Source organism: Syngnathus floridae, chromosome 8 (genome assembly GCF_059516105.1).
Source record: "Syngnathus floridae isolate MCC-2025c chromosome 8, RoL_Sflo_1.0, whole genome shotgun sequence".
In the NCBI taxonomy this organism is placed as follows: Eukaryota; Metazoa; Chordata; class Actinopteri; order Syngnathiformes; family Syngnathidae; genus Syngnathus; species Syngnathus floridae.
In genome coordinates, this window is record NC_142420.1 from 14,938,502 (window position 1) to 14,951,528 (window position 13,027).

A 13,027-nucleotide genomic window follows, 5' to 3' on the forward strand; every position below is an offset into this window, starting at 1 on the left:
GCAAAGTGTTTGCCAGGAAGAGGCAGGCGCAGTGTCATCAGGCGGTCATTGACACCTTTGGGAAGCACAGCCAGCTTATTGACCAAGTTGGATTTGATGGCAAAGCCGACTCCTGCGTCCCGTCTCTCTGCCTCAATGCGACCGATCCAGAAGAATGTATAGCAAGCACCAGCTTCTGTCAACCGACCCTCTCCAGCTAGACGGGTGTCGCTGAGGGCAGCTCTCTGGCGATCAGGGCAGTTCTTCTCTCAGGTCTTGATGTGGCACCAGCCCTATCGAGAAGTGTGCACGCATTCCATGCGCCAAGGGTGATTGGTGTCACCTTTGTCTCGTTTCCTTGTTTCTTACCGCTGGTAATTGGGACTCCTGCCAGCCGCGGCCAGCTGGCTAAGAAGAGGTGAGGCAGGCAATTTTTGGGGCACCTTTTTTAGCCCGTTCCTCATGCCAGGAGGTAGGCAGTGCAAACCTAAATAGGGCTGCCTAGTCGCTCGGGGGCTGCCAGAATCCATTGGTGCCTCGGTTCACTGGACAACGACCCTATGGCCCGAGCCGCCTGCATGCGAGTTTGTGACTATCTTGATCCAGCCATGTTTATCTCGCATGTGGCGGGACAGGATGGCGTAATCTTTTCCGCACTCTGGGCAAAGTTTCTTCGCCTAAGGCAGTGCTTCTCAAATAGAACATGCTTTTCTTTTGGCTGTACTAGATTAAAGGGTAATTAGACATCCACTGCAGTAGGTGGTGGTATCACTGGAAGTGTGTGCGCAAGGAGTATTCGCTCTACAGTGTAGAGTGCACGGAACATACACACACACATCACGGAGCAGGCGATAAAAAGTGCAGTGGGACACCATGGAAAAATATTGAACAGGGTTGAAAAGAACGCCGGAGAGAGACGGAGAAAAGAGAATTGAGAGTCAAACGAAAGCTAAGACAAGGAAATATGACGAAGCGTACGTAGCGCTACACTTCAGTGTGACTACGATGGGAGACGAGGAAAGACTGGTGTGTTTACTGTGACTTACAACATTGGCAGCGGACAGTATGAAGCCAAATAAATTAAGGCGACACTTATGAAGTCATTGCACCCCAATCACGCTGACAGGATGCTTGAGGTTTTTCAGCGAAAACGGTCTGAATGAATATCATCTCACTTTGTGAATGCTACTTCAGTCAATAAGCAAGCACCGTAAGCATCATATAAAGCAGCATACCATATTACTTGGTGCAACAAAAAAAAACACCATTGCAGAAGACTAATGATACCTGCAGCCGTGGAATAATTGCCTCATTTTGATTAAAAAACAGCACAAATTGTTTTATTCATTTTTGTTTTGTAGGTTAATGTTTTATATATTGTGCTCCTGAGTCAATGTTGCTGATTACTTTGAATTGAATATTATTTATTAAGTGGAGGAGTTTAAGTATCTTGGGGTCTTGTTCACGAGTGAGGGGAGGATGAAGCGCAAGCTCGACAGGCAGATCGGTGCAGCGTCAGCAGTAATGCGGACTCTGTACTGTTCCGTCGTGGTGAAGAGAGAGCTGAGCCAAAAGGCAAAGCTCTCGATTTACCGGTCGATTTACGCTCCTACCCTCACCTATGGTCACGAGCTATGGGTCGTGACCGAAAGAACGAGATCCCGGATACAAGCGGCCGAAATGAGTTTTCGCCGCAGGATGTCCGGGCTCTCCCTTAGAGATAGGGTGAGAAGCTCGGTCATCCGGGAGAAACTCGGAGTAGAGTCGCTACTCCTCCAGGTTGAGCGGAGCCAGATGAGGTGGCTCGGGCATTTCATCAGGATGCCTCCTGGACACCTGTTCCGGGCATGTCCCACCGGTAGGAGACTCCGGGGACGACCCAGGACGCGCTGGAGAGACTATGTCTCTCAGCTGGCCCGGGAACGCCTTGGGATCCCCCGGGATGAGCCGGATGAAGTGGCTGGGGAGAAGGAAGTCTGGGAGTCCCTCCTGAAGCTGCTGCCCCCGCGACTCGACCCCGGATAAGTGGAAGAAGATGGATGGATGGATGGATGGATGGATGGATGGATGGATGGATGGATGGATGGATGGATGGATGGATGGATGGATGGATGGATGGATGGATGGATGATTTATTGCTGTTATTTAATTTAATATTATGTATTTTTATTATTATTTCATTGTATTTTTTCAGCACAAAATGCCAGTTGGTCAAGAATGTTTATAGTTTGAATAAATATAATTCATTTTTTATTTCAGGTAATGAAATGCATTTTGAATCTGTTCTGTTACAGACAAAAAACAATGTTATTAATAATGTTATTCTTTATTGTAAGTTGATCTTTCTATTTTATTAATGTTTTTGTTTTTCTTTAATGTTAATAACATGGGGGGGGGTGAAATGTTTTCTTCTCCCTGCGGGGGGGGGCATCAAAGAAAATAATTGAGAAGCACTGGCCTAAGGTGAGTCAGGACATGACAATACAGAAATCCCTCATTTATCGCGGATAATTGGTTCCAAAAACCACCCGCGATAAGTGAAATCCGCGAAGTACGGTCACCCTCTCATCTGTACATTTTTTGTGTGTCAATAAATGTATACAAAACCATTTAAGTGCATATTTTATTATTAGAACATTAAATAATTGTTTCAACCATGTAAATGATGCATTACTAGTATAAATAACATACAGATTTCTATAAATGTTGAAAATATAAATATTATACGTGTGTGCGTGTAACATGTTGATAAAGGAGTACTAGGCAGGCTAACGAGTTAGCGGAAAGATGCTAATTAGCAATCGTGCTAACACGCAAAAACGGACCTCTAAAGGAATGTAAACGAACATTTGGAGCAATACTACATTGTCCTAAAGGTTAGACACATATTATCGTTCATTTCTCTTAATAGGAGACCCACTTACATCGTCAATGACTCCTGTACCACTGTAACCAACACATGTACGCGAACGTAAGACAGGAAGTGATATCGCCTGAAAACGGCCTTCAAAATAAATCACCCTACCTCAAATCAAAGCACGGCTGATAAACATACTGTACGAACCGGACCAGCATATTGTCTGTTTTTGAACTGTTTTAGAAACCTTTACAGACGGTTAAAATCCACATAATAGTTAAGCGCGTATGTGTTCCGTGAGCGTTCTCTCCCCCTCGCCACCCATTCCTTTCTCCCTCCAAGTAGCATGCTGCCCCGCTACAAGTCACAGCCCTCGTTAGTATAATGGCTAGTATCTCTCCCTGTCACGTGGAACACTGGGCTTTGATTCCCCGACGGGGAGTTTATTTACTTGTGCGAAATAGCATTTAAGCAGGTTTTCGACACATGTGCGTTAACCTGTGTTTGCAGCAGAGTTATTATATAGCTCGATTGGTTGATATAAGATCATAAGATGGCGCCGCGGATGGTCACCTCAGTGACTCGCTCTATCCTACTTTTTGTTATTTTGTGTGTTTTTGGGTCTTCTGCTGCCCATCCCGGATCACGTTTAGCAGAGAAGAACTGTTAAACATAGGACATACACTGGCACTTTCTCTCCCGTTTTCACTGACCCAGGCAGTTTGACGGAGAGTTTAGCTGGAGCAGCAGCGCTCTACATTTTCAAATAAAAACGACAGCGTGGCAAGCGCGCCAGAGTCTTCGTGAAGTTGAGGCAGAGAGGGTTCCGTGCTCGCTATCATCAATTAATCTGGCGAATGTCCACTCCCTGGCGAACAAGATGGACAAACTGCTGCTTCTCATTCCAAGGAACCCGGCCGGATATTAGCAGATCCGCCGCCCTGTGCTTCACCGAAATGTGGCTCAAAAAACACATCACCCACCACGCCGTCGAGCTGCCTGGGTTATGACTATAATGCACAAATCACAGCATAGAGCTCACGGGAAAAACAAAGGGAGGTGGTCTATTTTTCTACATTAATGAAGGTTGGTGTACTGATGTCACAGTGTTGAAAGAGTCTTGCAGCCCTCTCCTAGAAACACTTTTCATGAACTGCCGGACGTTTTATTCACCACAAGAGTTCTCCTCGATTGTAATGGCGACTGTTTACATTCCACCACACGTACGCGCAATCGAAGCCACGCAGCTGCTACCAGACATGGAGAAAAAACTACCAAACTCACTGATCATTGTTTTGGGTGATTTTACAGAACAAACCTCACACACGAACTCCCAAAATACAGACAGCACATCACGTGGCCCACCAGAGGGACACAGACACTGGACCACTGCTACTCCGTAATAAAGGACGGATACCGCTCTGTGCCCCGTGCAGCTTTAGGACTCTCGGACAACTGTCTAGTTCATCTGATCCCAACCTACAGGCAGAAACTAAAATCTTCTCAGCCTGTGGTGAGGACTGTGAGGAAATGGACAGTGGAGTCAAAGCAGGACCTCCAAGACTGCTTTGACTGCACCGATTGGGGTGTTTTTGAAGCTGCAACTTCAGACCTGCATGAACTCACCGATACTCTGACATCACACATCAGCTTTTGTGAGGACTTGAGTGTGCAAACTAAGATTTTCTGCACGTACAACAACGCACCGTGGTTTACACCAAACCTCAGGATGCTGCGCAAAGCCAAGGAGGAGGCCTAAAGGAGTGGCGACCGGTACCTGTTCAAGCAGACCAGAAAAACATTGAACCGAGAGGTCAGGAAAGCCAAGAGGTGTTACGGGGAGAGCCTGGAGTCTGCCAATGCTGATCCCTCAACAGTGTGGGAAGGTCCGCAGAGCATCACGGGCTTCAAGAAACCCAATGCTAGCAAACCAGCTAAACAGGTTTTACTGCAGGTTTGATCGGTCCAGCCACACAACAGGACCTCCTGCAGCACAATCAACATACTCACGTCCCCCCACAACCGCTCTGTCCATACCTCCATCACCGTTATCACCTACTCTCTCTCTTACAGAAGCCGCGCTCGCCCTCCAGATCCGCGAGGAGGAAGTGTGCCAGATGTTCCGGAGGCAAAACATCAGGAAGGCACCGGGCCCTTCCTGCTTGAAAGTCTGTGCTGAACAACTGGCACACACCTTTACATGGATCGTCAACCATTCCCTGGAGCTGTGTGAGGTGCCCTCGTGCTTCAAGAGCTTCACCATCGTACCGGTGGCCAAGAAGCCCACCATCACAGGTTTGAATGACTATAGACGTCACCCTGACATCTGTGGTCATGAAATATTTTGAGACGTTAGTGTTGAACCACCTGAAGGACGTCACGGGCCCCCTTCTTGACATCCTGCAGTTTGCCTTAGAGTCTCAGAGTCATTGCTGTGCAATAACATCCTGCTCTCCACGCCTTTTTTGAATTGTCTGTATTATGCGTATATGTGTCCACTCAGTATCCATTGCAGCCTAGTCATCCTCGAAGAGGGATCCTCCCATCTGTGGTCTCTTCTCAAGGTTTCTTATTTCCCCTAGTTGGAGTTTTGAGTTTTTCCTTGCCTTCCTGGGAATTTAAGATCAGGGGATGTTTTAGAATATTTGTCAAAATATGAAACTTTTTGAATCTTGAATCTTGAATATGGAAAAACAACTCTCAGATGGCAATATCAACCAAACTCTGAAACTGAAGTTCATCGAAGGGCCATTGGTGTGGGCTCGTAGGGGAAGCCCAGAAGGTCTGTCCGAAATGTGGTAAGGGGAAAATAACCCTTCACGTTTGCTTCAGTAACCAGTTGTCGTATTTTTTCACTCCTATAGATGGCACTGTTGGTTGAAAGAAAAGGGTTTAGGAAATGGCAAGTCTGTGTGCTTTCAGTGCTATCAACTAAAGATGGCTCAATAAACAACAACTGTTTCATAAAGTGTCCTAAAGGTTTATATTCCCATCACTACCAAAATACTTTCTATTTTTTGCATTCCCTGTTTACACACTGCAAGACAGAAGTCCTACCTTGCGCATGTGATGATGCATGATTCAACAGTCCTAACTGGTTCTGACTAGATACATATCCGTCATATGTATCTAGTTGGCACACACGTGTACCAGAGTGCTGATAGATAAGAAGATGCTAAGAGAGGAGGAAAAGGTCACAGCAACACAATGGCCAAGCTCCAGTCACCTACCTACCATACTGGCCCGAGTATATGACCGTGTTTTTTGCATTGAAATAAGACTGAAAAAGTGGGGTTCGTCTTACATTCGGGGTCTAGACATTATACCCATTCACAACGTTAGATGGCGCCAGATATTCAAGATTCAAGAGATTTTATTCGCCATTCGCAAGCCAAACAAGGAATTTGACTTCGGTGCATCACAGCCTCTGTTCAACATTTAGGTGACTAAAAACACTCAGGACATGTGAAAAATGACAAATTTTCTCAAACATCCCCTGATCTTAAACTCAAGGGCAAGGAAAAACTCAAAACTCTAGTTAGGGGAAATGAGAAACCTTGAGAAGAGACCACAGATGGGGGGGTCCCTCTTCCAGGATGACCAGGCTGCAATGGATGCAGAGAGGACACATAGTACAAACAGTGTAGACAATTCAAAAAAGGAGAGCAGGATGTTATTGCACAGCAATGACTGAGACTCTAAGAGCGGTGTGAGTTAATCAAAGTGACATCCTGGGGGAATAAGCTGTCTCTGTGTCTGCTGGTTTTGGCGTACAAAGCTCTGTAACGCCGTCGGGAGGGGAGTAGGTCGAACAGACTGCAATCTGGGTGAGAAGGGTTTGTAGAGATGTTACTTGTACGTTTCCTGGTCAAGTACAAGTCCTGGATAGATGGGAGGTTGATTCCAATTATCTTTTCTGCAGTCCTGATTGTCCGTTGCAGTCTGTGCTCGTCTTGTTTGGAGGCCAATCCAAACCAGACAGTGATGGAGGTGCAGAGGATAGACTGGATGATGGCAGTATAGAAGGTTTTCAGCAGCTCCCGCGGCAGGTTGAACTTCCTGAGCTGTCTCAGAAAGTACAGCCTCTGCTGGGCTTTCTTCCTGACAGAGTCTATGTGGCTGGTCCATTTCAGGTCCTGAGTGATTGTGGTTCCCAGGAACTTGAAGGTGTCTGTGGAGAGAATAGTATTACTGCGGATAGTGAGGGGTGAAAATGGTGAAGGGTCTCACCTGAAGTCCACTGTCATCTCCACGGTTTTGAGTGGGTTCAGCTCCAGGTGGTTTTGGCTGCACCAATGGACCAGTCGCTCCACCTCTTGTCTTTACGTAGTGTCATGTAACATGGGGGGAAGAGATGGTGCAAATGGTAAAATATGGATTGTTCACATGAATAAATTGGCAGAGCTGAAATTCCAAATTTGTCCAAAAGATGGCGCCAGACCGAAACATGAGACCAAAAAGGGGCCAAAAAAAGCTAAGCTAGTTAAAATAGAAATAAAACAGAAACACGGTGTCGGATTGTGAGTCACGCATGGACGCACAAATGTGATTTTTACTTTTTGATTTCTTTGCTTGGCTAAAAATGTATTCTGTAACAGCTTAAAGCAATATTGTTAGTCAATTCGATCAAGGGACCCGTCACTATGAGAATAGTGGCGTGACATAAATTGTTTGGAGAAGCACAAATGTGATTTTTACTTTTTGATTTCTTTGCTTGGCTAAAAATGTATTCTGTAACAGCTTAAAGCAATATTGTTAGTCAATTCGATCAAGGGACCCGTCACTATGAGAATAGTGGCGTGACATAAATTGTTTGGAGAAGCACAAATGTGATTTTTACATTTTGATTTCTTTGCTTGGCTAAAAATGTATTCTGTAACAGCTTAAAGCAATATTGTTAGTCAATTCGATCAAGGGACCCGTCACTGTGAGAATAGTGGTGTGACATAAATTGTTTAAAGAAATAGATCAAAGGTTTGGATTTTTATTTCAGAGTTAATTGAAGCGTAACTTTAAAAAGTTATTCTCATGAAACAGGAAGTGAAGAAAAGAGGAAGTGAAAGGTTTTTCCAGGGGCTAGCTGTACATTTGGTGGAAAGTAATGCGTGGTCAGGGCGGAAACAGCTGCTGAAAGGCAGCAGGTGTACGAGCATGGGAAAACTGACCAAGTCTTACCCTATAGGAGCGTGGGTAAAAACTGACCAAATCCTATAAGGGAGTGGGAACCTAGGCGGTCTTACCCTATAGAGAGGATATAGGTACTAGACAAGTCTATAAAAAGTCCTGCAGGGGCAGCTACGGGGCTTTTTCCCCCAAAGAGCGCTCATACGTGAAGAAGCCCGAGGGAGTTTCAAGATTTTTTCCAAAGTCCCGGGATCTTTGTGTGAGACGCAGGATCGCTGGTCTGAAATTAACTTGGATTTACTCCAAAGAATTGGACTGGACAACTTTGCATGAGGAACTAGGGGAGGGGAACGACTTTTCTGTATTTTAGTGAGGGGGGGGAATAGCCATCGGGTCGCCGGTCCCCTCGAGGCCAACCTGTTTCTCTAATTTGGATTTTAGAAGTAAGATCGAATTGATCACTCGACTTTGCTTCCACCAAAAGTAGCACCCAGCTGGTATCTACTTTTTCCCTCTTTCATGAACTGTGTTTTGCAATCGAATTGTTCTGGGATTGAATGATTTTATTAACACGGGTATCAGTGAGTGAAATTGTTCGGTTTCTGGAGTAATTGAGATTTGTAATTCTATTTCATGTTTCTTCAATAAATGTGTTTTGTATATTCATCTACTTGGTTGTGCGCTGATCTGTACTGAATGTGCAATCGATGGTTTGGGGTTGATTTGACAATTTGCTTAATGTGCGGGGGGTTATTATGGTTTAACATAAGACCGTAATAAATAAAAGTAACATCAGACAATTTTAGAGAATTAAATAACTTTCGTAGTTATTTGAGACACGAGTGAATTTCAATCCGTTTGAAAGTTTGCTTCGTCTGAATAAATTAACCGAAGTGCTTAAATCGGATTATTGGTTTGGTGTAGAACTGAAAGTAATTTAATTATTTGAAGGGCACAGGCCCGTTTCCCCTTTTGACGGGCCACGTAAAAAGTAACTCCGAACATGTTAGAGAATTAAATAGCCTTCGTAATTATTTAAGGGAAGAGTGAATTTCGTTAAATGTTAATTCGTTTGAAAATTTACTTCCTCTAAATAAAATAACGACGGAGGTTAAATTAGATTACTTGAGTTGGTGAAGGACAAAAGTATTTCGATTGTCCGTCGGGCGCGGCCCAGTTCCTAATTTTGTCGGGCCGCGTCAAAAGTTAAACAGGACACGATCGGAAAATAGACCTGTCTTCCAAATTAATTACTGGGCAAATCTAAATAGAGTAAGACATTTTGATTTGTTTTATGAAAGTTATTATTCTTTTTAAAGCAATCGAGTGGGGTGAAGCACTCCGACAGTTAAGAGCTAGATCTACATATAAGAAATTAGAATTAATAATGTAAAGTGCATTAATTTTCTTCTTAAATGCTATTATTGTCACACTTTTATTAATTCGATTCTCTTTCGAATAAACAAGTTGGTCGGCTCGCTGCTTGAGCGACCAAGCAGAACGGACCCATATCAACTTTTACTTCGGCAAAACTAGTGTTAGGGTGCGCTATACAAACGAATCCCTGAGGTCTTAACAAAGACATCTAAAAATATCCGTAACATAATAAGAACTTCAAACAGTAGCGGGGAGCCATCAATGCGATGCGGTCACTTCTAAGTCTTGCCTCGAATTGAGTTACTCGGCTCGAGCTTCGGGTGACTTGAGAGGGATTGGCGTCGTACAGAAATTAGATTGATTCCGTTGGAGTTAATTTAACTCGGGTGGTTAGCTTACGGACGAATCTCCGAAACCGGCTAAGACAAACCCGTTACCGGGAAGCCGGGGGCACCTTATTGGAAGAGGTGCGTTTGACAGTAGTCTCGTCACCATCCCGGATCAGTCCGATGAGATTGGTGTTGTCTGCATACTTCAGGAGCTTCACAGAAGATTCACCTGAGGAGCAATTGTTAGTGTAGAGAGAGAAGAACAGTGGGGAGAGGACACACCCCTGAAGGGCGCCAGTATTGGTGGTCTGGGTGTCGGATGTGATGGTCCCTAGCCTCACACGCTGTCTTGTATTGGTCAGGAAGCTGGTGATCCACTGACAGGTGGAGGCAGGCACCGCGAGCTGGACGCCGTGTTGAACGCCGAGCTGAAGTCCACAAACAGGATCCTGGCGTACGCTCCTGGGGTGTCCAGGTGGTGCAGGATGTAGTGCAGTCCCATGTTAACTGCATCGTCCTCCGACCTGTTTGCCCAGTAGGCAAACTGCAGGGGTTTAGGAAGGCGGCCCGTGACGTCCTTCAGGTGGTTCAACACTAACGTCTCTAAAGATTTCATGACCACAGATGTCAGGGTGACTGGTCTATAGTTATTCAAACCTGTGATGGTGGGCTTCTTGGCCACCAGTACGATGGTGGAGCTCTTGAAGCACGAGGGCACCTCACACAGCTCCAGGGAACGGTTGAAGATCCGTGCAAAGGTGGGTGCCAGTTGTTCAGCACAGACTTTCAAGCAGGAAGGGCCCGGTGCCTTCCTGATGTTTTGCCTCCGGAACATCTGGCACACTTCCTCCTCGCGGATCTGGAGGGCGAGCGCGGCTTCTGTAAGTGAGAGAGTAGGTGACAACGGTGATGGAGGTGTGAACAGAGCGGTTGTGGGGGGAGGTATGTTGATTGTGCTGCAGGAGGTCCTGTTGTGTGGGAGGACCAATCAAACCTGCAGTAGAATCTGTTTAGCTGGTGAGCAAGCCTTGGGCTTTCCACAGGATGGGGGGATCGTTTCTTGAAGCCCGTGATGCTCTGCAGACCTTTCCACACTGTTGAGGGATCAGGATTGGCAGAGAGGTGTCTCTCTAGGCTCTCCCCGTAACACCTCCTGGCTTTCTTGACCTCTCGGTTCAGTTTGTTTCTAGTCTACTTGAACAGGTCCCGGTCGCCGCTCCTGTCGGCATCCTCCTTGACTTTGCGCAGCCTCCTGAGGTTCTGTAAACCAAGGTTTGTCGTTGTTGTACGTGCAGAAGGTCTTAGTCTGCACACACAGATCCTCACAAAAATTGATGTATGATGTGACAGTGTCAGTGAGTTCATGCAGGTCTGAAGTTGCAGCTTCAAAAACTCCCCAATCAGTGCAATCCAAAGCAGGCTTGGAGGTCCTGCCTTGACGCTACTGTCCACTTCCTCACAGTCCTCACCACAGGCTTAGAAGTTTTTAGTTTCTGCCTGTAGGCCAGGATCAGATGAACTAGACAGTGGTCCGAGAGTCCTAAAGCTGCACGAGCCTTAGAGTGGTATGCATCCTTAATTACGGTGTAGCAGTGGTCCAGTGTATGTGCCCCTCTGGTGGGACACGTTATGTGCTGTCTGTATCTGGGGAGTTTGTGTCCGTGGTTCGCCCTGTTATTCCACCAAGTGAATTTGGTAGTTTTTTCTCCATGTCTGTCACCTGGTCAGCCAGCATCTGCGTAGCTTCACTCGCACGTGGGTGTGGTGGAATGTAAACAGCCGCCACAACGATTGAGGAGAACTCCCGTGGTGAATAGAACGGCCGGCAGTTTATGAAAAGTGTTTCTAGGAGAGGGCTGCAAGACTCTTTCAACACCGTGACATCAGTACACCAACGTTCATTAATGTAGAAACTCCGGCTCGTTTTCCGCGTCGTCGTCGTTGTGCTAGCTTGTATAGCACTGCCGCTCCAGCTATAATCTCCGACAAACAGTCTGAATTAGAGAGAACAGGAGAGAAAATACCAGAATAAGACTGTCCGATGTTTAACAGCGCTTCTCTGGTAAAAGTGATCCGGGATGGACAGCAGAGGACACAGAAAACACACAAAATAAGACAATGAGAGCGACTCACCGTGGCGGCCATCCGTGGCGCCATCATGACGTCATATCTTTTAAGCGAATGCTGAACTTAACTTCCCAGGCCAAAACAAACCCCTGTCACGAAGAAGAAAGATAAAAATAGCGGTAGCACAAAGAAGGAAAATAAAAAATAGTGGTAAGAAAGAAAAGAGAAGAAAATAAGAGAAGAGATCACAGAAAATGGAGAAACGTAGCGACAATCTGGAGAAAAGTGCAGCTGAGGAGAAGTTATGATGCAAACTTCAAGATGATGGTGATAAATGAGGCAGAGTCTTCAAACAATTGCAAAGCGGCTGTGAAATATGGTGTCACAGATTGTAATGTACGGAGCTGGAGAGCTCAAAAACATCGCCTAGAACAGGGGTCCCCAACCCCCGTCACTTGGTTCACTTGGTACCGGGCCGCCAAGCCACACAAAAAAATAAATAAATAAATAAAATATCGATGATCAATTAATTCAGGTCAAGACGCTCGTCCCGGTCACGTGACATGTTTCCCCTGTCGAGCCCGCAAAGCTAGCAAAAATTAGTAGGAATTTGTTTTGAAAAATACAAAAAATTCTCTCCCAATTATATCTGTCGTTTCAGGTCAAGATGCTCATCTCGGTCACATGACATATCACCTCAGTCGAGCCCGCGAAGCAAGCAAATATGAGCAAGAAACAAAGATGTTTGGAAAGCTTCTTCGGAAAGGGAAAAAAGCCCAATGAGGAGACGGAAGAAGAAGAGGCTATGACTTCTAAGAAAAGGAAAGCTGCATTTAAGAGAACATCTCTGGAGTCCTAGTTAAAATATGGATTTATCGCCACAGGTGACTCTGACGCGCCAAGCACACTCGGCACATGTGGTGACAGACTAGCTAACAAGGGAGTGAAGCCTTCAAAACTGCTTCGGCACATGGAGACCAAGCATCCTGTATTAAAAGACAAACCTTAACCACTTCGGGTGTCATTGTCTCCCATTACGCCTAGATGGGACTGGCTCGTTTCTGAGAAACAAGCTCAGTGCTCCCACTAATTCAACGTAATGGTGAGTTTTATTTTTATGTCATTTTTACTTGTTTTTGTGCCAGTCGTATCATTTTATTTCATCGTATTTATATATTTATTATAAATGTATTATTTATTTATATAAAGGACGGTCCGCGAAAATATTTCTGACAAGTAACCGATCCGTGGTGCAAAAAAGGTTGGGGACCACTGCCCTAGAAAGTGCTCACAA

At 45.4% G+C, this 13,027-nt stretch overlaps 1 long non-coding RNA gene across 3 annotated transcripts; it reads right to left on the reverse strand.

Annotated features, from left to right (window-relative positions):
- Positions 1-6,495: 6,495 nt before the first annotated feature.
- On the reverse strand, positions 6,496-10,271 carry LOC148394667 (uncharacterized). 3 transcript variants are annotated; one of them, XR_015859889.1, is made up of 4 exons: positions 10,008-10,271; positions 9,792-9,895; positions 7,067-7,156; positions 6,496-7,007 (listed from the first exon to the last, which is right to left on the reverse strand). It is a non-coding gene; the product is annotated as an uncharacterized LOC148394667 (long non-coding RNA). The 3 variants fall into 3 exon arrangements; XR_015859888.1 differs by having other exon boundaries at positions 9,792-10,271; XR_015859887.1 differs by having other exon boundaries at positions 9,775-10,271.
- Positions 10,272-13,027: the final 2,756 nt, after the last annotated feature.